General features: G+C 37.3%; 3 long non-coding RNA genes across 3 annotated transcripts; 2 read left to right on the top strand and 1 right to left on the bottom strand.

Moving 5' to 3' along the window:
• Positions 1-1448: 1448 nt before the first annotated feature.
• Positions 1449-4450, bottom strand: LOC126832343 (uncharacterized). Its single transcript, XR_007684670.2, has 3 exons — positions 4182-4450; positions 3104-3497; positions 1449-1607 (listed from the first exon to the last, which is right to left on the bottom strand). It is a non-coding gene; the product is annotated as an uncharacterized LOC126832343 (long non-coding RNA).
• Positions 2385-10731, top strand: LOC126832342 (uncharacterized). Its single transcript, XR_007684669.2, has 7 exons — positions 2385-2551; positions 3268-3525; positions 4049-4123; positions 4384-4488; positions 4862-5050; positions 9171-9254; positions 9488-10731. It is a non-coding gene; the product is annotated as an uncharacterized LOC126832342 (long non-coding RNA).
• A 1274-nt stretch (positions 10732-12005) lies between these two features.
• Positions 12006-24636, top strand: LOC126832176 (uncharacterized). Its single transcript, XR_007684571.2, has 6 exons — positions 12006-12165; positions 19096-19188; positions 19771-20028; positions 20817-20891; positions 23852-23956; positions 24497-24636. It is a non-coding gene; the product is annotated as an uncharacterized LOC126832176 (long non-coding RNA).
• Positions 24637-26564: the final 1928 nt, after the last annotated feature.

Raw genomic sequence — 26564 nt, 5'->3', positions numbered from 1 at the left:
ATTCGTAACTCATTCGTAACTAAATCGCCACAATTCGTAATTACGCTGAGCTTGCATGTTTCGGCTGACAATATTTGCATAAACGATCAATTACAGATCAAAGATGCCAATCGACGACTACCGCACCGTATTCTAATATTAATCCATTTGTCGATATATTAAACTAACAGTATGATATTATATACCCATTATAAAATATTCATTTTAGTACAGATTGAAAAATGGCTAAAATATATATAAAATAGAAGATTTGTTATGTAGTCGAACTCCAGTGCTGAAGATAATTATAATACGGTCTGTCATCTATGCACGTGTCGTGAGTTTGTAGTTGACAAAGGTAGGATCACTTTCCTAGCTTGCCACTGAAAAAGCTCCTTCTTGCACGCTGGCGAATTTATGAAATAAAGATGGAACATGTTAGTCTCGAACTGACATAGAATGCCATTGATTTAATTATCGTTCGTACCTGGAGTTTTAAGTCCACGTCCAAGGGTGATATCGTAGACAATAAATCTAATTAAGCTAACGAAAGCCTTTTATGGCGTCGATTACAGTGCATGGTTTACATCGGACAAAGTGACACAAACTAGTGAATTTTTCATCTCGATGTCCTTCGAACCCTTTATTTGTTTATCTTAATAAATAAAAAGTTGCTTTAGAATTCAATTTTCAGAAGAAAAAAGTTAATATTGAGAGCTAATTAACCAGTCCCGATTTCATCCCTGTCAGCGATAGGAGCAATCACGCGAATATTTACTGCTGATCAGTTTGCTAATTATGTTCAGTTCACCAGCAAACATCTGAGAGTATAAATAAAGGGAGTAGAAGTCCCAAGTGCCACTGAATGTCTCGTTCACCAAATTTGGTTCATTTATCATCCAAAACATAAATGGTATTGTTTGGAAGATAATTAAAAAAAATGACGTATGAGCACTATCAATTATTGTATATCCCGTTTAGGCGATACTAGATGTGCACCAATCGTCAACATGTGAATTCCTCCAGCTTCCACACGTATTAAGTATTGGGAAGCAATAATGCGATAAATCTGAATGCAAGAGGATCAACACTACTAAAAGACCATGGGTGGGATTGGCTGGGACAAATCGACTAAGAACAGGACAGTGTGCATCTCCCATGTCCACCTGTACAAGTGACTACCACTCTTGCTCTTTTAATGAAGAATGAATTGAATACATCATACTACGTCATCATCAAAAATGTCACATGAGGATCTGCACCAATCCCAAGCACGTCAATTCCTTCAGCTTTCAGAAGTATTGGGGCGCAATAATGCATTAAAATCTCCGGAACCCCCTTCAAATGCATTAGCGCCAGCATATCCCTCTATTTACAATACTCGAAACGAAAAATATCAAAACATCACAAAAATCTCTTTATTCCATCGCAAGTAAATCAATAATATTTAAATAATTATAAACATAACTGATATAATCTTTGTTAAGTAACACTTGTCGGGTGTAAGTCAGGTGATGAGGGAGAACTGTCCCCAGTGTAATCCACTCTGGCTTAGCTCAGACTGAAATCAAAGTACGACTTCTCTCCCATTCTGGTACAAATAAACACGGAGCCTGTAAATACTTTCCCTGAAGTGATAATAAATTTCATTCCATAAACAATTGAAAATACTACTAAACCAGATCAAATCACCCCTGACTCACCTGAATAGAAAAAAATCGACTTAAGGCATCAGTGTCCCTCGGGTCAGTGGTAAGAAAGATCCAAGCTAGAAAGATACAAATCATTACACCCATCATGTAAACAACAAAACAAAACTACGAAAAATGGGACGAAGTGATCACGCCACATTGTCACAACCCGTTTACTTGTCTAAAACCCCGATCATGGCTGATGACACTAACTACAATTCAATACAAACACGTATCCACAATCAAGCATACAAACAATTTACACGCAAAAAAGGCGCTTAGTGAATCTGTTGTGTCATCAATTTCTCTTAATCAATTGTGTCGATCTAAGATATATAAATTGCTTCAAATAACATTCACCAATAAATTTCTCCACTTAAAATTACTAATTATTCCACACAAATACTTTAACGCCACGCCATCAGCACTTTAAAAGTTGAATACCACCAAGGTACAACCCGAAGCCACCAAGGCTATTGGCTACCTAGGTATCTTCAATTAAAAATAAAATCTATTACCGTAGTTTAATGAAACAAGAACACGTCTGTCCACCTCGCTGTCTTAATGAACAATGAATTGAATACATCATACTACGTCATCATCGGAAATGTCACGCGCGGATATGAAAAAACGAAATAGTTCTCAATTTGAACAAAGCTTGACTTAATGACAGTTTATCATTCTTTGTTAACCAGTTGTCAATTTATACTTCAAGGAACCCACAAGTCTGTTTGATTAAAATAGAGAGAAATCCTGATAGATAATTTGTTTGTTTATTTTATAGCTGAAGAGGGTTTTTAACAGATAAAATGGGTGCAGATGATAATTGTTTGTCCATATGTGGACGCATCATTTTGGGTGTGTTAAACACCATAGTAATGGTAAGTCTTTATTTATCAGTAGAAATTTATCAGACTGTGAAATCTGTTAATGGATAGTAATATGACTAACGGATGACAAATAGAATACAGGGATTGGTAGAGCCCGCGAAGAGTCGGTTATAAACCTGAATTTACATGTCAATTGAAAACAAGAACGACCTTTGACCACTGTATCCATATTTATTGTTTAAATAACAGAAAGTATACTTGTATTGTCCATCGAATGCTGGTAGGAAGTTTTCTGGGTAGCTTAATATCATTTACTACACAATATCCGGTATAGGTTTTAAATAGGAAAATGAGGAATGCGTTTAATGGAAACAAATGATTTCCCCTAAAATAATCATTTTTTTTTTTAATTAAAGTACCAAAAAACAAATATATCTTTTATATAAGGATTGACTCTTTCGTGTGACGTTTAACGATACATAACGCACACAGAGATGTAACTAAAGCTGCATCTCTTGACAACCTCTGTATACATGTTCATTAAATCTAATGTTTGTACACTTTTTAAACATATTTTGTAAATAACATATTCCTCTTTATTACCTTTGTATCTATGGAAAGAGCCGATATAGGTTTCAAGCCTGCTGCTCAACCCCATTCGTTTATGAATAAAATATTGTTAAATCTAAAGCTCTTGATTTGACATGATAGTTGAAAATAATTGCTTGCCACTCCCAATTTCTAGATTGCATTTTACTTTTTTTCAGGTAATCGGCTTCATATTACTAATTGTTGGTATTTTAGTATTTGCTTATACACCGGCATTGGACTTGCTCTTCGCCACAGCTACGGATTCTTTTGCTAGTGCTAGTACTGGAGGCAGTGCTGCGTTTGGAGCAGAGAATCTTGTGGACTTGGTCAAGGTTGCCGCTTATGCTCTCATTGGCTTTGGTGTGTTTTTCTTCTTGATTGGTTTGCTTGGTCTAATTGGAGGTTGCTGTAAAGTGAAATGTGCTCTGATTGTGGTAAGTATCAATATTATGTTTAAAATATGGAGCGGACGGCCACCAATACGGTATAAATAATGATGAGAAATATCAGCTTAAACTTTTAAACGTGGTCGCTTGTTAAAGTCAAACAATCAACTTTCATGGAAACAGCCACGCAAAAAACAGAAATTGTAGATAGATGTCGGCGTACATGTAAGTCGCCAGCCCTCGCAAAAACGCACAAAACACAGGAAATTGTTTTTAAAAAAGTGATGAAATAAAAAGTAAGAAATTATTTATATTAAGCCGAAAAGGCCGTCAGATTTACCGCAAATATCCCCCGCTCGCATGATTAAAAATGCTTTAACCAATGTCTGTGATAACTGTAATATCAGCAATATTATAAAATATATGGTTGATAATAATTGTAATATCAGTAATATTATTACATATGTCGTTAATAATTGTAATATCTGTAATATTATAAAATATGTCGTTGATAATTGTAATATCAGTAATATTATAAAAATATAAACGATAAAATCTTTCTTTTTTTCAGTATGTGATTTTGTTGTTGTTGCTTATTATCGCCCAGATTGTTGCCCTTATTATATTATTTTCACAGAGACAAGTGGTAAGAACATATTGTTACTCAATAAGTATATAAAAAGATAATTATATAAAGCCCTTACTTTTGACCTGTGTCATAAAACCATTAATATCAGGAGAAGCATCATTTCGTGGTATCAAATCATTAGATCAGATCCAATAAGTGGCCGTACGTCACATGTCACGACTAACATCTTTAAATAAAAATAAAATTGCCAACATAAATCAGTACAGGGTTTGTTTTAGGGATTTGAAAATACAATCATAATTTAATATATGTTTCAGATTGATGGCAGTATTAAACAACCGTTAGTAGATATGACCAACAAATACCAGAAGTACGATGCTACAAATTCAGAGACCGTTACCATGAATTTCCTTATGTATACGGTATAGAATTTATACAACAATCAAAATATAATCGACCTCATTGTTGCTGGCAAGCAAATCCTGTTGTTTGGATGTTGACCTTCCCTACCCCTACCGCCCGCCCATTGGGATATATTGACGCTTACTTTACAAACCTAAGATTAGGACCAATATCAGATGGAAATGACCTGAAAGTGAGGAACGAAACGTTAGGTCACTATAAGCTTTACGAAATCCCTTATTATTATTGAAAATCGCATGTGTGAAATACATTTTGATATTTAGACTATTAAGTTAGTACCAAGTCATTATTTGTCCTAGAGGGATTAGAAAGGCCTGTTTTATATAATTTTCCATAAGATTATAGATATATTAAAGTTTTTTTATTTTACAGTTGAAGTGCTGCGGTGTTGATAGTTATAGGGATTTTACAAAAGTATCAGCAGGTGGAACATGGGATAGCACGGCAACGGGTCAAGATCTAACAACTCCTGTAATGTGTTGTGCCTCAGCGAACTCAGCTAGTACAGCTTGTGCCCAGAGTCCTGGTTACATGGATCCTAGCCTCAGCAACGCAGAAAAGGTAATTCTAGATTGAACTTGGACGTAATGCCGTTTCTAGGTTGAACTTGACAATGTCCGCCCCCAAAACATACCCTTTCAAATCCTGGTGCGATTTTCTACAATAAAATTCTGCAACCTTACTCAGTAATAAAGCGAGAAATGTTAGTAAATAAATAATAAACATTTTACCGTATACTTAAAATGACATATGGAATGCAAGTATCCATGAATAATAACATCCTGTGTGTCCCCAAGTCATATTCAGGTGACATAATTTTACTAACGGCACGGCGGTGCTAATATTCGAACTCTCGACGAAATATTGACGACAATTCCAGGTGCCGTGACCTTTCTTCTGTAAGTGTTCTGTGCTGATGTTTTCGAAGTCGTGTTTAGATATTTAGTTTTGTGACGAATAATTTACAATCTGAATGCGGACTTTTTTCTAGAGCAAAGTAGTCAATATTGGTGATCGATTTAGTCATTTTATTCAAAGCATGATTTTAGTAACTTTGATACTGAATGCACCTGTATTCGGATTACAGCGTGGTGTTAATCTTCTGAGCTCCAACACTCAGGGAATTCGAAGATTTGCGAGAGTACTTGGTCATGTGATTCACGATACCTCTATAAAATAAGACGTTTTATATACTCTTCAAAAAAAAAGTAGGGGATATTGAAATGCAAATACCTATGCAGGCTATGAGATGGTAAATAGTCATTGACACTTGACACGCTTTGAGAATATGTTCACAGATGAAGAATTTATCGCCCCAACAGAACCACTGAGCTGCACATGGGAGGGGGTCATTGTCAAATTTGACACTTCAAGGAAGGGTTGATGAAAACTGCCGCGTGCTGTTTTATCTATCCACGTTTGCTTTCCTATCGGTTCTTGCATAAGATTTACTGTTTAGCGTATCAACCGACAACACTGCAAGAATTGGCCGTGGCACTGCAAGATGAATGGACCAGATTGTCCCAAATCGTGATTGGACGGTTGATTAGGGGCATGCCACGACGAATTGATGAATGTCTGAGGATTTGTGGAGCAATTACTCATTATTAAGACAAAAATCAAAAACGTCAATTTTCACTTTTGACGGTGTATCTCTTTGCGAGTGAAATGAGGTCGTCAGATTAAGCCACCCATATGAACTGTTTATGTTCATGTGTAGGCAATTGGCCAGTTATTAGCATACACTGGTTACCTCTAATATACTATTCAAAAAAAGTAGGGGATATTTGATTTTGGGGGCATAATACTAAAATATGCAAATGACTACGAAAAAAGTCACTATGGAACCTAACAGAAGAAACATTTCCAGTTACATGTGACGCCCAAACGCACCAACAGCTACCGCATGGAATGCAGGTGATGCTTGGGATCATCATGGGGGTCCAACCCAAGATTTGCACGACTCTGACTTTGAATGTTACAGTCATTGTGGCATTGAATTCCAGGGTGGAAACATCAGTTTAATTGTTTTAGTGACCAGAAAACAAATTTTGATATGCGTCGGCTTACCCAAAATGAAAGGTTACGTGCCCTTGGCATGCTACAGATCGGCACAACACAGGCGGTTGTGGCGCGGACGATGAATGTTTCTCAGTCTGTCATAAGCAGGCTATGGTCCAGATACCGTGATACACAATCTGTACAGGACAGACCACGCTCAGGTCGACCAAGGGCGACAACTCAAGCCCAGGATCGATTTATCCGTACCTTGGCCTTGAGAAATCGTGTCATCACAGCAAATCAGATCAGCGCTCGTCTTCAAACAGACACTGGTGTGAGAGTGAGTGGCCAGACGATTCGGAATCGACTGCATAGGGGTCACCTTCGCGCCCGACGTCCTCGCGTGATCCCTTGTTTGAGAGATCATCACATTCAGGCAAGACGTCGTTGGTGTAGGGATCGTCAACACTGGGATAATCGACGCTGGAGCAATGTGATGTTTTCAGATGAGTCAAGGTTCACTGTTGATTTTTTGGACAGACGTAGGAGGGTGTGGCGTCGTCGAAACGAGCGCTTCCAAGACGTTAACGTCATCAGACATGATCGATTTGGGGGTGGTTCTGTTATGGTGTGGGGAGGCATCACTGTTGCTGGAAGAACGGCTTTACATGTTGTTGCAGGGCGTGTTACAGGCCAGTACTACCGGGACAACATCTTGGCAGTCCATATTGTGCCGTTCGCACGACGTCATGGCCGCCGTTTCATCTTCCAGGATGACAACGCAAGATGTCACAGGGCCAGGATCGTTACAGGTTACCTCCAACAACAGAACATCACCACATTACCTTGGCCAGCACTGAGTCCCGACCTCTCCACCATCGAGCATGTCTGGGACATGCTTGGACAGAGGTTACGTCAACGTCAACAACGTCCTGCCAATGTCCAAGAACTTGCTGCTGCGTTGCAACAGGAATGGGACAATCTGGACCAAAATGACCTTAGACGTCTCATTAGGAGTATGCCACGTCGGATCAATGCTTGTTTGGCAAACAGAGGAGGATTTACCCGTTACTGACTTGGTTGTGATGCTGTGGTAACTTTGCTGTTTGACCCCGGGTATCATTTTACCCTTATAATGGTCAGTCTGTGCCTTACTTAGTCTAACGATCATTTGGAATAAATCGATGAATGTGAACTTCATTTCATTTTGTCATTTGTTTCTTCGTCAGTTTCATTAGGTGACTTTAATAACACTTAAAAATCAAATATCCCCTACTTTTTTTCAATAGTATATAAACAGCAGAGCATTTCCGCAGTTTTATATTGTTTCTGAATAGCCCCTACCTTTTTTGAAGAGTATATTACGATATTCATATGGTTCAAAATAAGAACCTAAACCGGTTAAGTATTTATGGATAATAAGTGTCGTGTTTAGTTGATACTGAAACGACCAGTATTTAAAATCCCTGTCCGTCCTTCCGTCTGTAAACAATTGACTTGTAAACGCGATAGAGGCGATAGTTTTTAAAGGGATTCAACGCTCTTTAACCTTTGGTACCAGCGTTGTGCCCCGAAAACCTTTTTAACAGATTGTTTTCAATTGTGCTGGGAAGCATTGTAGTCAGGAGAGAATGAACCCTTTTCAGCTTTTCACGACTATCCGTTGTGAAGTCGATATAAGCGACAGATTTGTTTTCAAATTTGGCGCGAAGCATCGTGGTCATGAGGGGACAATCCCTATCGGCATCTAGTGTTCCCAAATTTTCCGTTCCGGAATCATCCACCTTTAACATAAACCTTGTGAACACAATTTGAAGCTCTTGTTTTTAACGGATTTTTTTTTCTTTCAAATTTGGTGTGAAGCATTGGGGTCATGATTGGAATTTGCTCCATATCCAAGTTTTCCTTTCGGAAAAGCTGCAGTCGAGACAAAGTTGCTGGGTCGTCACATTGTTTTTAACATTACGAGGGTGGTTACTCGTTGAAAGCATAATGATACGTGTAGGTTATTCAAAGATTAATGTGTAAGTCCAAGTACCTCTATCCAAAATGGGGGGTTGGATGGCCGAATGGTTAGCACGTGTATCATAAAGCCTGTCATTGAGTCAACTGGCGTGGTTTCAAATCCCCGGTTGTACGTGAGAAGGAGTAGGGTTGCCTGTCCAACTTCGTGGGTTTTCTCTGGGTCCTCCGTTTTCCTACCACTACTAAAGACCCCTACGCGGAAGCGAATTATTGAAATAAAAAAATTAAACCATATTTTAGTACCAAAATGACCTAGTTTGTGTCGAGTGGACGTTAAACCCCATTTCTATCTCTCTCTCTCTCTCCAATATTGCTTCAGTGTTTGTTTCACAGAACAATTTGTTCTGTTTATGTGTTCCTGGAACTAACAGATTACAAAGAGATGTTATTAAATAAAGCGACGCGATCAGATAAAGTGTGGTTAAGAACATTAGCCCCAGTATACAATTTGGACGCAATTCGCAACCTGTTGCTTCTGGTTTGGAAATGAAACAGAATTGTTTGAATCTTTATGTGACTCGTTGTTTGTAAGTAAAGTGATCGATACCTTCTGTTTCTGGCTTCTTATCTTCAAATATAAGTATTGTTCACTGATTGTATTAACTTCGCCCAATGTTGGCTATTATTGTAATGATATCAATACTTAACATTACAGGGTTGTTACAATGAAATATGGAGTTCTGTGGATACACAACAAGCACTCGTTATTGGAGTCTGGTCAGCCATCATAGTGCTTCAGGTGGGTGGACTAACATAAAAACCGATCAAATTTTTATGAATTTGTTTTAAATTAATCCTTGAAATTACCATAAATTAGAGTATTTTGTTAGCCTATGTCTAGAATTATATATTTCCACTTACATCCGATTTCTCCCGCGAAGACCATTTGAGGTTTTCACGTGGCTTACAAATTGTATACATCATCATTCTGAACAAAATCTATTGATATTCCTTTTGTTTTGTTAATTTCAGGCCATCTTAGTATTCTTTGCTATTTACATTATCTACAGAATGGCAAAATCAGAGGCATCAGTGGGTGTCTAATTTTATTTTATTATACCCAGGAAATTCCTGCTGTTAATATTCCCACATTTGACCCTCCGTATATATTGGCTATATGAGCACCTGAAACTAAAAACAAATGTTGCAAATGAAGACATAAAAGTTAAGTCAAGTACATGGTGACAGGTATTAGATATTTTAAAAGACTTTAATTAATTTCAGACTACAACATGCTCAATGATACACAATATAACAAATAGAACAATGTTCAAAATACTTTAATGTGAAAAACTATTATCAGTTTAGTGTTTCGATGCGTCAATTTAAGCAATATGAATCCCTTGCAATCTACAATATTGTAAAAGATGAATGGCTAATAGGAATATCTGTTGACGAAATGGTTCAATTCCATTCAGTATATACAAAGTTTTGTAAGTCGGGGCATTATCTAGCGTAGGTATTTCGATTGTATTTTCTTAACTAAATGCCCAATTCAATCGGAATTCATATTTAGTGTGTATTACACCTCAAGAAATTTGATATATTAGCGAAAACTCAAATGACGCATCGAACCCTTAATACAACAAAATTTTATGAATGATGACCTGGCTTGTACGAATATGATTTTAAACTTATTAGGACTTTTATAAAACACAGGGTATACGGAAATTAATTAATGTTTGGTTTTAGTTAGAGTGCGGTAGGTTGAATGCTGTCTTATATCGGGATCTAATTCTTCTGTAACTGATTCTTTAAACTATGCAATTAAGTATTATAGAAATAATTATCACAACAATATTAATACACAGTGTATGTAAATAGTGTACAAAAACATAAATTATATTTTTATATCTATTTTTTAAATATATGATATATTCATAATACCAGAAATATCAATAATTCAAATTAATATGATTGTGAATATTTTAAACGAATGAATAATATAATATTGTAAAGAGGGGGGCCGAATTAGTGTACATGGATAGCAATAAACTGTCCGTTCAGCTAAATACTGATCTAGATTGACATAATATTCTATTTAAGAGAAATGTATTTCTTACCTTATTTCAAATACTTTCCACACAGTGAGGCAGAATCGCCTGAAATAGTTTTCGCACAGTAAATATGGAAATTGAAGGGTATTAGTCAATGAAGTTTATCGAGTCCTCTGTTCTTCATTCACTGTACAATGTTATCTAGAAATAAAAATACAATTACAAGCAAATCAGCTGTCTGTGTTTTAGTTGTTTTTTTCCCTTACATTGTACCATGAATCACCTTCTTCGACAACAATATGTAGTGACTTAATACAACGGGTTATTTCAATGAACATACGGTACTATGTTAATGCAAGGATTCATTTCAATTTGCACCAGGACAATTCGTATTAAAGATGCATTGTAGGTCTTTCATTTCGTCTTAAATGCTACATATATTATTAATGAGACATTAGTTCACATGACAAGCCCATAATCCACTCACTAGACGATCGGGTGGTCGCGATTTTTAATGGATTGAAACACGATCGGCATTTATTAATTTAATTTAAAAATGGGTAATCGAGACTTTGTTTATTACCGTAATAATGGAAGCCATGAAAATCGACACTATTTTTTATCAAAACTTCCAACATTCATAACTTCGCTCATATTCCTGAAGCAATGGTCCGAGAAATCCCTCTCTGGCCATTACTGGATTGGCATCTGATACTTGAGCTTTTGATGTAGTGTGTCTTCCCGTTCAATCCAATCTGTCACAAGTACACTGTACAGCAACATGACAGACCTTCGTTTAATCTGGGGTCTTCCCTAAAACTTTGGACAGAGATTTAAGGTATTAAAAACGGTGAAAGTATTGTTGTCTCCAAATAGTGTTGTTTACATTGTATTCGTTTTGATAGCCGCGTTTGTCACACAATTAGTTTTGTTTTCTGCAATATTCTGCTATGTACTGGTACTGTACTTCTGTGTAAAGTTATGTAAACATATTTGGTTCAATTTGGAGTTCTGTTTAAAGGGTAATGATATTATTACGCAGTTAGGTATTGGTTGTTAATCGGACTATTGACCAGTCATAATTTGGAACAGAAAATTGCTTCCTTTACAGCAGTGTTAGGTGGGATTAGGTATAATCAAACGAAACACTGCGAGGAGTATGAACTTCGCTCAGAACAAAGTAAGTTAACTGAAATTTTCAATATACCCCCTTTTCATAATGCAACTCTCATTAAAGTTTCACCTGGAAATATCATGTACTGCAGACATGAAGCAGATAATATTTAACAAGCGCAAGATTCAGTTAGGTTGCGCAATGGACGTTAGTCATTTGGCAATGAATAAAAACCTTTTCCAATGTAAAAGCGCATTAACCGAATTCAAATATTTCTGTGTAGAACAGTAAGACGTTATACTTTAGAACCACGTAATTCTTTTTTTACAATAACACCATTGAGAGAGACCATTGTATGTACTTGTGTCACAACTGATTATTTCGATATGTTTTGACAACTTACAACAGTAAGTGCATAGACTTAAGCCATAGGTCAATAGCTATATTGGGGAAATATATTTGTATCGTACTGTTGAGCACGTCAGACCGTTTTTGATACACCCCAAAGAAAAAGTTTAAAGGAAACACCTGATTAACAGGTAAGATTTGGGAATTAATTTTTTCGTTGCATTAAATGTAAAGTTTTATATTACGAGTACCATAAACAAATAATTAGCAAAGAATATGTCAACAGCACACCCAGTTCATTTCCTGAATACAGTAACATTATGTAGCCTGCACGCACCCCCCCCCCCTCATTCGCTAAATAACCCAAGATTTGCTCTAGTTTATTTAGGTATGACAGGTTTTTGAAAAATGGAATCTCATAAATAACCTCAATACATCTAATACAAGATATACCCTGCATCGAAATTTTTTTTTTTTTCTTCAAGACATCTTTGTACAGTATTACTCTCCATGTCTAGCATTTTGAGTTATGAATACTGTGACCGAGATAGATTTTTAAAAACTTTATGATTGTCTATTGGAATATAAAAAGAAAACTACCATTTACATTTCGAATATTGAAGCTCGTGAGCGCGACAAAGGCTCCGATGAAATGTTTTGATAGGGGAATTATTCAAGACCTAAATGTGCCTATTGCAGGTCTTTCGTTAGGCCTTAATTATTAATCAGACATCTATTAACTTGCCAAGACCATAATCAACCCTCGATGCCATCGGATGCTCAAGATTTTCAACAGATGTAAATACGATTTGCGGTTAATGATTTTATTTAAAAATGGATAATCGAGACTATGTCTATTATCGTACCAATGGCAATCTTAATTACACAGTTCTGTAATCGACGATAACTCCGCTCAGACTGAAGTAATTTTACTTAAATGTTCAACATATTCCACTTTCATTATCTATTTTTAAAACTATTATAGCGAGAACTGTCAGCTTTTTATCTAAATCTTACAGAATGTATGTTTAACTAAAGTCGTTAGAATATCTCAATTTAAACACGATGATTGATAATATCCGTAAATACCATTTAGAAGTAGATGTATAACATTCATAATAGCACTACTTTACATTCAACGTTTGAGTAATCTTACAGGTATCTTTATCAAAGCTATGATTGGTTCTAAATAATAAGGTAACTGCATGACATTCAACAATAATCTGAATGAATGAAATGGGGTTTGGCGTCTAATGCCCCCGTCAGACCGGGTGGCGTCCTTACTGCGCTGCTGCGATCGTACAGCTACTAGAAAATGCACAAGGTCGCCGGCAAACGTAAAACACAACGCGAGAAATTGTCCCCCAAAATTTACAAAATTGATAAAAGTCTCGTTCTTTACCCCGTCAGACCGGGGTGGCGCCTTTACGGCGCTGCTACGGCGACGGAAAATGGCCCCAGAGCGCGTGGTAAAAGCGTGGTGGAAACGCCAGATATCGCGCTGTGGTCTCGATGGTCGCAAATAATCGCCGAGTCACGGCGTTTGTTTTGAGCATGTTCAAAACAAACGCCAAGGTTGTGCGATCTGCCCTGGAAAGATGGGAAAACACTAATTTTTTTCAAGTTTGTAATATTTTGGGACATTTTCGTACGTTGTTTTCACGTTTGCCGGCGACCTTGTGCATTTTCTGGTCGCCGGACGGTCGCTGCAGCGCAGCATGGACGCCACCCCGGTCTGACTGGGGCATTACAACTTTCCACGTTAGATCGCAAAGCCTAGGCGTTTGTTTTGAACATGCTTAAAACAAACGCGGTGACTAGGCGATCATTCACGACCATGGAGACCACAGCACGATATCTGTCGTTTCCACCACGCGTTTACCGCGCTTATGGCGATCTTGACGCGCTTTGCGACCATTTTCCGTCGCCGTAGCGTCGCAGTAAGGACGCTACCCCAGTCTGACGGGGGTATTACCTTTTTTAAACAACGGTTGAAAGCAAGCATACGCCAGACAGTGAACCATGGGGACGCTTTGGACTTTGCCTATTGTCATTTCCAACTATCTGTGCATCTTGAACGTATTGCCGATGGTATATACGGGACCTAAGGTTTTCGCGCCAGACCCCTCGTCCTAAATCACCGACAAAGGAAACCCCGACTGGAAAATCCGAATTCGGCAATTATCTTTTAAATACTTATTTTCAACCTGGTTCTTAGATTGTTTATTATTATATATAAAAAGTGCAGTGTTTGTTAAAGCAAGGGTGTTGCATACTTTCAGGTAATATAGAAGAACTGACAGGAATAAGATTCAAACTCAATACTTGATTCATTTTGAAGCTAATATATGATAATTTTCCTTTTAATGGTTACGTGTGCAATTTAATTTCCTTCCAATTATACCATCTGATGGATAAAGCACATTTTCCAGCAAGTGCCATTTCTGACAAATGATAACGGGAGGTGATTGCCGCAGCCCACGATATATAGAAGACCCGGGACGATACTTGGACAATTTATTGAGACATGTTTTATATCTTTTATAAACCTACACATAAAAGTTATGTTAAACAAGTACTGGCATAAGGTGCGTGGAGTAATAATAGCTTGAGATTTTATTCTTCTAAACTTTACGGTGGGGGTGGGGGTGTATGACTGAATGGTTAGCGCGTGCGTGCTGCATCATAAGGTTTGTCACTGAGTCAACAGACGTGGTTTCGATTCCCCAGTTGTACGTGACAAAGGAGTAGGGTCGCCTGTCCAGCCTCGTGGGTTTTCTCTGGGTCCTCCGGTTTCATCCCACTGCTAAAGATCCATACGCGCAAGTAAATTATTGAAATAAAATTGAACCATATGTTAGTCCCGAAATGACGTTAAAACCCCATCTCTCTCTCTCTCTCTCTCTCTCTCAACATTACATTCTGTTGGCAATAGACAACCAAGTGTTGATCACTTGTTAGTAATCCTCCATGCAATACTGAAATCGCAATATATGTCTTGTATTGATCATTGTTTATTAAACAGAACATGGCTATAAGTAGTCATTGAAATATATTTAAACATAATCTAGTCAATACATATAAACATAATTGCAATAACTCTATGGACATAAACATAAAAACGTCAGCTAGTGTAAGGCTTATTCATAGACAACCAAATTTCAATACCTCTATGAACGTAATAACAGGCGCGGATCCACAGGGGGGTCCAGGGGGTCCGGCCCCCCACCCTGCTCAGGGTTGAAAATTTGAAGGGTCCGAGAAACTTAAATCTAAAAGCCTGAATCTGACCCAAAAATTGCGAGTTTGTTTACATTGAGTTGAGGGCAAAAACAAATACTGAATAGTCACATACAGCTCCGACAATTAGCCAAAAACGTCGACAGCATAAATTGCCGTCGGGACCAATTGACCCCACGGCAAATCGCCTATTGACGACGGCAATTTTTTAATACTGTACTGTATGAAAATATAAGTTAATTGAAATTTAAAGAGTTTTATTAACGCTATTCGCCTGTTGACGTTGAATATTGTTGTGTTTGGTTTTTTTAATTTTATCAGCAGCGTTGATAAGAAAAAAAAACCTGGTCATTTATTTTATCAAATTTAAAAAAAAAAAAAAAAAATATGCTAGGGGAATTTATAAGATTTTTTTAAAAAATTTGATACATAACATATTCAACGCTTATATTTTATTATTATTATTATTATTTAATTATTATTATTAAACCTGAAGAGAATGTCTTATTAAGTGAACTTGGAACATGCCCTTACCGCGAAACAGTGGAAGGTAGGCCTACTACAGCGATCGAGAGTGCAGGTAAAATACTTCCGACAGGTCGTCATTCGTAAGACTTTTTTATACGCGCATTTAAAACAATTGCTGCGTGAGACGTAACACCACGTGTGTTTAAAATCGGGTAATTAGAGATTAACAATAAACTAAATTCATCATCAATCCTCACCTGTGAAGGGAGCATTCCCCATCAACATTTTAAGGACATTTTATGCGATTTTATTGGCGATTTTTAGACCTGTAATTTTGGAATTTACCTTCCGGAAATACGTCAGAATGCACCAAATTGAATCTAATTTACCAAATTTAGCGCCCCCCCCCCCCCCTGCAAAAAATCCTGGATCCGCGCATGTATAGTTCAGAACTCCAGAAAACAAAGTACGTTTATGTCGAATATCTATAAGAAGTTCAGAAGCACTCGACGGTTCAGGGGATTAAGAGTATTGGTTAGGTAATCAACTTTAGTTTGTGGATTATCAAAAAAACAACCTCTGTTTGTTTCCTTTCTTTCCCGTGTAGCTGACGTTTCTCTTCGTTCGTAGTAATCTATTGTTCGTAGTAATCTATTATTCGCTCTATGAAGAAGATTATGATTTATTTCGATTAAGATTATGTTAAAAAGATTAAATGGTAGTCTGTGTATTTACTAATGTTGGTTGGATTAATAGTTTACATGTCGAAATTTAAAAAATCAATCTTAAAATCGACTCTTATCAAAAGGACGTACAATTTTCAACGAAAACAATGAAATCTGCAATTTTAATTTTAACCCAGATTCAAAAAGACATACCAGGAAAACACCAACAGTGGCGCCAGTTTGTTTATTTACAGGGGAGGAGGGGGCGCGAATGGTTAGCATGTGCACGCTGTATCATAAGGTCTGTCATTGAGTCAACTGGCGTGGTTTCGAGTACCCGGTTGTACGTGACAAGGAGTAGGGGGGCCTGTCCAGCCTCGTGGGTTTTCCCCGGGTCCCCCGGTTTCCTCCCACTGCTAAAGACCCCTACGCGCAAGCGAATTATTGAAATAAAATTAAAACCCATATGTTAGTCCCGAAATGACCTAGTTTGTGTCGAGTGGACGTTAAACCCCAGCTCTCTCTCTCTCTCTCTCTCTCTCTCTCTCTCCAGTGACAGGCATTTCCCCTCCTAATGCGGCAGTCGGCGTATTAATTTGTTAATTAAACACCAAGCGATTTTCCTTTAAATTTTTTAACAGCGGAACTGTTCCTTTAAATTTGCTCAAATCAATTCGCATTTAAAAGGATGGTCTGGTTATCTTAAGTTGTCGATGATGGTGGAGAGCAAGGCACGGTGCTGCAGTACATATTTTATGTTCATAAAAGTATAATTCAACTGAGGAGTTCATCGGCCTACAAAACCAATCGAAGTATATTTGTACAAGGAACACGCATGTCAAGTTTCATATCGATGTTACTTGAATTTACGAACCTTTTTACGAAGACAACCATAATTATTATGGTGCCTAATTCCTGGCCTAAAATTTTTGTTTATATATTGAAACCATTGGCCTGGATGCAGGGGCGGATCCAGAGGGGGTGGGGGTGGGGGTCGACCCCCCCCCCCCCTGCTCAGCTACATATTTTTTTTTGGTAAATCAACACTTTTTATGAGAAAGGTTTCACCGGCGTGTGCTTTATCCTTTATCGTCAGATTTGGGACAGGATGGGCACTCAAAGCACGAGATAATGATTTAGACATTATATTATGTGATATCACAATTAATGCTTTGCATCCATGAAATTGAATCACAATGTCATTGTATTAATTCATAATAAAAATTGACGTCAAACGAGGTGTTGAATTTCTGGTTAAAAAGCTCAATGTGTGTGTATGTATATACGCCAGAATGACGATAGAGACCATGCGGGAGGGTGGGGGAGATACATTATCTCAGGAAAATGACCCCCCCCCCACCTGCAAAAATTCCTGGATCCGCCACTGAATAAAAGTCATACGCAAAAAAGAATGGCGGGGAGTTAGGGTAGGGGTGGTGTGGTGGGTTGGCGAGTCTGATACAGCAGTTAGCCAATATGATTTATTATAACATAAACATAGTTACACGCCGTTATTTATACAACGGACCTTGGATATATATATCACATGAGGTATAGCATATTTCATAAATCCCAATAACGTTGAACGACTTATGAAATCAGTAAGCAGTTGTGGGAAGAATACAGTTTTATGAATAATTTGTAATTTCTCAATTTTCCCCTTTTCCCTTTTCACTGCCCGTGGAAATCATCAAGCATTAACCCAGGACTTTCAATTGTAACCTTTATCAAGCAATGATGAGCGACGTTTCGACTATGATTATCTAGTCATTATCAAGGAATGTTAATGACTAGAGAAGCCTAGTCGAAACGTCGCTCAGTTATATAAGCAGTAATTGTATTCCATAGAATTGTGACCTGTATAAATAATAAATTAAAATAAATAAACAAGGAATACATATAAAGAACTTTAGTTCCTCACAAATAACAACCTTATAGCTCTGAAATGTGAGATACTTAATTCAATTAGGACGAAATTACCAAATTTGTGTATAGGTCTTATTTCATATACAAATTCGTCTAAATGGAGAACCCGCGTGGAATTTTGTCGAAGAAAACCACAATATTATAAGAGAAAACAAGACAAAACATCGTATAAATCCTATTCTTGAAGTCTCCCGTTACTTTACCACGGTGACGTCAAATCCCTAGCCAATAGACATCATATAAACAGGATTACGTTCATATCAAAAATACTTTATTTACACATCAATTGATTATAAAATCAAAAGGTACGCAGTTCACAAGTTATCACATTTGAAAAGCTTCAAGATACATTATGGGAGATTAGATAAAAAGCTGGCAGTTCTCACTATAATAGTTAAAAACTAGATAATATTAAGGGAATTTGCTGAAAATTTCAGACAAATTGATCCACTCTGAACCGAGATTTTAAACGATTGAATATTGGGGCTAGCCTCGATCATCATTACTAAAGTCAGTGGGATAAAAACATAGTCTCGATTATCCGTTTTTTTGATTTAATTATGAATGGAAGTCGAACAGCAAATCGGAATCTAATCCAATAAACATCGCAGGCTAGCGATGCCATCGAGAGTTGATTATGGTCTGGATAAGTTAATTAATGTCTAATTAATAATTTAGATAAAATTTCAGGCCTAAAGAAAGACCTGCAATAGGCAGATTTAGCTCTTGCATAATGTATGTTTAAATGTCGATAAAACTTATTTAAATTATTGAGATTTGTACTATTTACAACAATTTCCGTTCCTATTTTTTGTATTTCAGACATAAGAGCCTACTGATAAGATGGGTTCTAATGATGACTGCTTCTCGGTAACAGGTCGAATAATTCTGGGTATTTTAAATACATTGGTTATGGTGAGTGGTCTTAATTTTAATATCCATTTAGGTCCAAACAGCGTTTAATGAGCTATTCATGGTATCGTGGTATTTCAGACAGAGGTAAGCTGAACACGAAACCAGACATCTCTAGAAACCGACCCGCACCCATGCCCTCTGCCAATGTTGCTAGGATTTGATATAGTCGCTTCGCAATTTCCCAAGCACTGTGGCTCGGATTTGGATATATAAGTTATATATCGACTATTTTATAGACCAATGATCATAATTTCAATTGTAAGAAACAGACGAAATCAAAATAAACTAAAGCACTGGTAAAGATTAACAATGGGATAGATACATGGCTGTGTTGTTTTTCAATGAAATGAACAATAGTATTTATATTTGTCAATCGGTAACTGTATCCATTTTAATACAGCGATGAGATCCGAGAAAATATGCAGTATGGGCTGTTTAAGAACATATTTTCTGAAATTTAAATCCATGTTGCTTAATTCATGACAATAATATTTATTTGTATACATATATTACTTAATAGATAACAGTGATTCGCAAAGGAGTATATCAAATAAATGGTGTTTAAATTGTTTTATTTGACAGATAATTGGCTTCGTACTTCTGGTGTTTGGAATTTTAGCAGCTGCCTATATACCAGGAATTCAATTTCTTCTTGATTCTAGTAGTGGACAATTCGCTGCAGTAAAACTTACCGAGGGTACAGGTTTCCCAGTTGAAAACCTGACGGAACTCTTCCAGGCGGCAGCATACGCCCTCATTATCTTTGGTATCTTCTTCTTTCTAATTGGTTTATTGGGGTTGATCGGTGGATGCTGTAAAGTGAATTGTTCTCTAATTGTGGTACGTATTTATTTAATTCAAGCGTAAGATGTTGACAAGCAAGTTTGAATACAGTGTAGTTGTTCCGACTGACTAAATGTCGTCACTTCCAAATGTAGACGAACCCTTGGCAGTTGAAATTTCTAGAAGAATAGTAGGACAAGATTCTAATTGATTCTAATTCCCCTCTTCCCAATCGTATTGCAAAAACAAACGTCACAATTTAAGCCACCCCATTCCGGTTGATGCATCATTCTACACTTCTAGCCATAGGACCGGTATTGCTGTTCGTAATATGGAAAATACCAAATTTAATTAAAACACTTTTCTTAAAACCGTTTGAATTTATACATGTAAAGGCGAATTTATTCTCACATACACGCAACCTAAGTCTATAGTGTTGAAAGTGTCAAAGAAATCCCCTTTTCAAAGACAAGAACCAAATCTTGTAATATTCTTAAACTTAAAATACAACAGGACAAATTTGAATTTCCCAGAAAAAATACACGTAGTATCATATCTTCTAGGAATGGTAAGCAGGTACATAATTTATGCAGCCTTTGGAGCGATAGCTTAGACTTGAATTTTTTGGCGCGATCTAATTTTTGTTAATCAGAAATTACGTTACAGATTTTATAACAGTGATTTTTAAAAAAAAAATTTTAAAAATAAGTATGTGACGCACGTTGATTTGTACGACTTTAGCAACGGCAAAACCATGTGGGGTTTAACGTCCTACTTTTCTACAGGAACCGGGCTTATGAAAACAGTGGTGAAATTATACAATGACGATATAATTTGTTTTTCAGTATGTCGTATTGATGATCTTGCTTATCTTGGCTCAGATTATTTTCCTCATTATAGTCTTTTCACAGAGAGACGTGGTAAGTAATCCTAATATCAAAAAACTTATTATATACAATTAGCTTTCTATCAGTAAAACCTATTATATACACCTAGCTTTCTATATCAGTAAAAACCTATTATATACACCTAGCTTTCTATATCAGTAAAAACCTACTATATACACCTAGCTTTCTATATCAGTAAAAATCTATTATATACACCTAGCTTTCTATATCAGTAGAACATATTATATACACCTAGCTTTCTATATCAGTAAAACCTATTATATACACCTAGCTTTCTATATCAGTAAAAACCTACTATATACACCTAGCTTTCTATATCCCCCCTTGTCAGTGGTGTAGAACGGAGGGCCTGACAAGGACAGCTGTCTAGTCCTTCGGATGAGACGAAAAACCGAGGTCCCGTGTATACATTGGAATGCACGTAAAAGATCCCTTGGCAATTGGAATTCGATATAAGAGTAGGCGATAGTGCCGCTGCCCGGGCAAAATTTCCCTCATAGCACACTGTATGGCGTATTCCCGTCTTCATTAGCCCAGTATAGGAGCAGAACAGTGGGACGTTAAACCCCATTTCATTTCATTTCATTTCAATAAAACCTATTATATACCTCTAGCTTTGTATATCAGTAAAAACCTGTTTTTTAACACCTAGCTTTCTATATCAGTGAGTAACATAACCTCGCGAAGCAAATTCCGGATAACTGCAGAACAGCTCTATGTTTTGAGCTAAAACTTCCAGAGAAGCAATTTGGACTTTTTATGCACACATTTACGTTTGTATACCCAGTGGAATCCAGGACTTCCACTTTGATACTATAAGACTTCTATAACCATATAAAGGTATAAAAGTAAAAAACTTATTTCTTGTCACTAAGACAAATTCTTCACCAAACATTGGGTTTTTCAGTTGGAGTTTCTTTAGATAAATGTTACATTGCATTGGCTAAACCAAAATCTGTATACGCTAATTTCTATGGCGAACCCATGGTTTCATAAAATAGGTTGCCAGAGGCATGCTGCACGGGTAAACAAAAATGCAACAAAAAAAAGAAACTGGAAATGGTTGATAACGTCGAATCCAATAGATTTCGTACCTGGGTATAGGAGTGTGTGTAGCTATGTGCCCTTCGCACCCCTCAGTAGCTTAGATAACCAGTTAAAGTGCTTCTAGTGATTTATAATCCCAATTCCGTATTTAGCCCCGTGGTAAAATTGTCAATGGGTGACTAGGTAGCTCTTGGTCCTGAGACCAACTGGTTTCGTTGGGCCACCATCGCGGTTGGGTCATTATATATTTATATACGAACGAAGACAAGAACATGTTGCTATTAATACTATTACCAATCAGAATTATGTATATGGGAATGAATTGTAAAAAAAATAAATCGTGATATGATTACCCACGCAATATAAATAGTTGTAAAATTTCACAATTGAATTTAACGCCGCAAACTTTATTATATGATAGTCGTAGAAAACATGATTAAGCAATACGAACATGATATATGATCAGAACAAAAATCCTTGACCATCTCGGTGGTAGTAACCTTATACATTATTATGGCACTACAACATCAATAGTCTGATTGGTGTAGGGGGGTTGGATGGCTGAATGGTTAGCGTGCGCGTGCTGTATCATAAAGTCTGTCATTGAGTCGACTGGCGTGGTTTCGAATCCCCGGTTGTACGTGACAAGGAGTAGGGTCGCCTGTCCAACCTCGTGGGTTTTCTCCGGGTCCTCCCTTTTCCTCCCACTGCTAAAGACCACTAAGCGCAAGCGAATTATTGAAAGAAAATTAAACCATATGTTGGTCCCGAAATGACCTAGTTTGTGTCGAGTGGACGTTAAACCCCATTTCTCTCTCTCTCTCTCCGTTTGGTGTAGGCAAATGAAATGTTCTGCTCCAACTGGGCTAATGAAGACGGGCATACGCTCTACAGTGTGCTATAAATGGAAACTTTGTCCGGATAGCGGTGCTACGGCCTCAATTTCTATTGAATTCCAACTGTAAGGGGGTCTTTTACGTGCACGTCAGAATGTACATGGGACGTTGTTTTTTGTCGAATCCCAACGACTATACGCTATTCCTTGCCGGGCCCTCCGCCCTGCACCTCTATCAGGGAGGAATCATGAAAGGCAACATCACGACAACATGGCATGATACCAATCAGCCACCATATCAAAGCTGATGATATAAAAAAAGTTTGAGGCAGCTTAACTTTAAGGGAAAATTTGATACTTAACATTGACTTTGAATACCGCTTACCCATTACTTACAGGAAGTTACGTACATTTAAGTGAAATCTAGTAGTTAAGTGACTATCGTAGACTTAAAACATACTTTGAATAGGGACTCAGATCTTCAGGACCTAATCATTATCCCTTAACCAAGTATCAATGTGTGGTATGTCATGGCTCAGATATACGTCAACTCGACTCTAGCATGTGCCACAGAACTAAACATTCCCCGGCGCTGCCACTCCCCCTAAAGTTCTCTACGCCTGGGTTGCCTCCCCCCATTGGAGGCCCCAGCTTGCTTTAACATGTAAACTAAATACTAAGCCATGGCGACATAGCCTATTTACCTTGTATGAAAATAAGCTTTCAAAAAATATCAAGCCTTCCAGAAATGTTAAAAATATTTCCTGAACGGGGTTACATAACCCAGTTGAGGAATTGCAATTCTATGGGTGACTTGATAAACGCGACGACAACTTACTACCATATCTTAGACAACTTTGGTGTTAATATTGTTTAATCCCAGACGTTATTCCTTCATAATACACTTTGATCGTTTCTACCTTAATTACAAAATGTTTAACCATATTCTTAGTCACTTGGACTTAAATGGAAATGAATAACATCACGGGTTGTTGTTTAAAATGAATTGTGGAAACATGACTATAATGTTTGATGAGACAAAATATAAAATTTAGTATCATATATGTGATTTTTGTTTTTACTATTTCAGCTGGATGGCAGTGTAAAGCAACCACTACTTGATATGACCAACAAATATAAGCAGTATGACGCAAAAGACTCGGATACTGTCACCATGAATTTCCTTATGGTTTCGGTAAATACTAAAGTTATATTTTAGGTTTTTCCCTGTAATATATTGTTAATAAGCGTCGTCGTAATGGTCGGCGTGGGGAGGGGGGCTTGCTGGCAAGAATGAAACAAAATACAATAAGAATTGGAGCGGATTAAAAAGTGCATCGACATATTTAACTAATTAACTTTAAAAGCGTGTGACGTTAGGTTTCACCCATGCGTCGTCACTATTTCATGGGATGAAATGTTTATAAATTATATAAATATCCCTTTTTATCGGCAGCTACGGGCACTGTTCATTGTATTTCAATTTAAAACTTTGCGTGTAACCAGTCAGATAAAGTTGTGATATTAAGCTACAATATATGTCTCTATAAATGAAAACTGTTAAAACTATGGTGAACACAGAAGCCTTGAATATTCAAACGACTTTCTTATAACACTGGATTCAACAGGTCTGGTGCTCGTATTCATTAGCCCAGTAGGTGTAGACATATAGGACTTTAAACTTCATTCATTCATTATTCGCCCATTCAACTTTACATAATTATTGTTTTTATAGTTAAAATGTTGTGGTGTTAACGACTATAAAGATTTTAAGACGATTGCGAATGGTGGATCATGGAATAATACCGCAACCGGACCTCCTCTTGAAACCCCTTTATTTTGCTGTGTTGAAATTCCCACAACAAAAGAAGCTAGTGCGTGTGCAAGATCCCCTGATTACATGAACAAAGACATAAATAATGCAAACAGGGTAAACTATTATTTTTACACATTAAAGTTACAATTTCATATTTTCTAAGAAAGTCAAAACATAATTATTTCTATGTTTTTTGCTCAATAGGTTGTCAACTCACTATTATACGATCATTGGTGACATTCTCCCACTTAAAACTCATTTACACCGGAAATAATAACACAATTACCTCCCTTGTTTACTATTCTCTACCATGGAGTAGCTATCTTCAAACGCTTGAATTGGAAGTTGAAAATGATATTTTTGCCAATTTCTCAACTGGCAATAGTGAATTATAGGATTAATAGGATTGGTCTTTAACAAGGTAGGACTGTTTATAGATACCATCTATTTTAAGGCTTTTTTTAATATATTTTAAAAATATAACTTAAAAATATGAAATTGTAACTTTAATATAAACGAGGCCTTGATGTGGCGTGTTTCCACTGTACAGCAGCTATAACTTCAGTTTCAAATACTTTTATTTCTGAAAAATCAGTGAATCGGATTGAAAGCATTTAGCACGAGGTTAAGGGAAACCCCCACAACCCACCATTCAGTCAATGATTCACTTTAGTTACCCTTGGTAGATATAAACATGGTCGGCACAGAGGATCCCTTGTCTAGCGATTGGTTCCAAAACCATTATTCGTATTTTTAAATACTATCTTGTTTAAATAATTCATACAGGGTTGTTACGACGCATTGTGGAGTTCTGTGGACGAAGAACAACCTTTGGTTATTGGTATATGTTCAGCCATCATAATACTACAGGTCAGAATATTTATAAGACAATATAGCACAATCTCCCAACAAAACATAAAACTGGGGTTTAACGTCTACACAAACTAGGTCATTTTTGGACTATCATATGGTGCAATTTATAACAACAATTCGATTGCGCTCAAGGGGTCTTTAGTAGTGGAATGGCCCGGAAAAAACATACGATATTAGGGAGGCGACCCTACGCCCTGTCACGTACATGCTTGGGAGCAAAACCACGTCACTTACTGAATGGCAGACCTTGTGATCTAATGCGCACGCGTTAGATCACTAGACTCCTCAACTGCCACATACGCCACAGACAATCTAAACGTGAAAGCGAACTATTAAGTCCTTTACAACGACATCTATCTATATATTTGTGACTGTCGTTTGTCTGTCTGTCTGTCTGTTGGCGGCTACACTAGGTCTGCCCCGAGTCTGAAATTTGGGGTATAGGGGTAGCTCGGACCGGGGAGTACCATAGACCAGGTGGCGTTAGTCTACCACTTCCGGTTTCAGAGTTATGACCCCCGAGCGAAGCTGGGTATCCTGCTAGTAATAAATAAATGTAACCCGAGTGAATACCCAACCATTAAATTGGTGAACTTACCAGTGTGTATCACGGCAAGTAATATTAGGCTTTCCGGTAAGAGCAAGCATACCCTACCCGTGCATGTAAGCATTAGGCTACAACATCCAGTAAGGAACCTATCGTGTGAACCAAACAGAACCCACACAGAATTCAATCGATCATTACAATCTCTAATATGTATGAATTAATAGACCGGGAGTCCAGGGGGTCAACCTAGCTGAAAAGTGTACCAATTTTCTCCTATATGGTATCAATGTATGTATATCTGGTATCATCAGAATGTAAGTCTGCCGGGTTTCTGGTGGTGGGTGTGGTGTTCCACGCCCTAAATGCCATGATCCCCAACTAGGCTAGATTAGCTCAAAAGTGTACCACACGAAAATCTTACTGCAGTGTACCGTACATCTTCAGGTATTACAAAAACACTCTGACGGACATTTCTAGTGGTGGGGTACCCCTGACAGAGCTATGTAATTGCCAGACATTTGTAGTGGTGGGGTATCCCTGACAAGAGTTATCTAATATTTAGACCAA

Source organism: Patella vulgata, chromosome 9, assembly GCF_932274485.2.
Source record: "Patella vulgata chromosome 9, xgPatVulg1.2, whole genome shotgun sequence".
Classification (NCBI taxonomy): domain Eukaryota; kingdom Metazoa; phylum Mollusca; class Gastropoda; family Patellidae; genus Patella; species Patella vulgata.
This window is presented reverse-complemented; position numbering and strand designations above follow the sequence as displayed.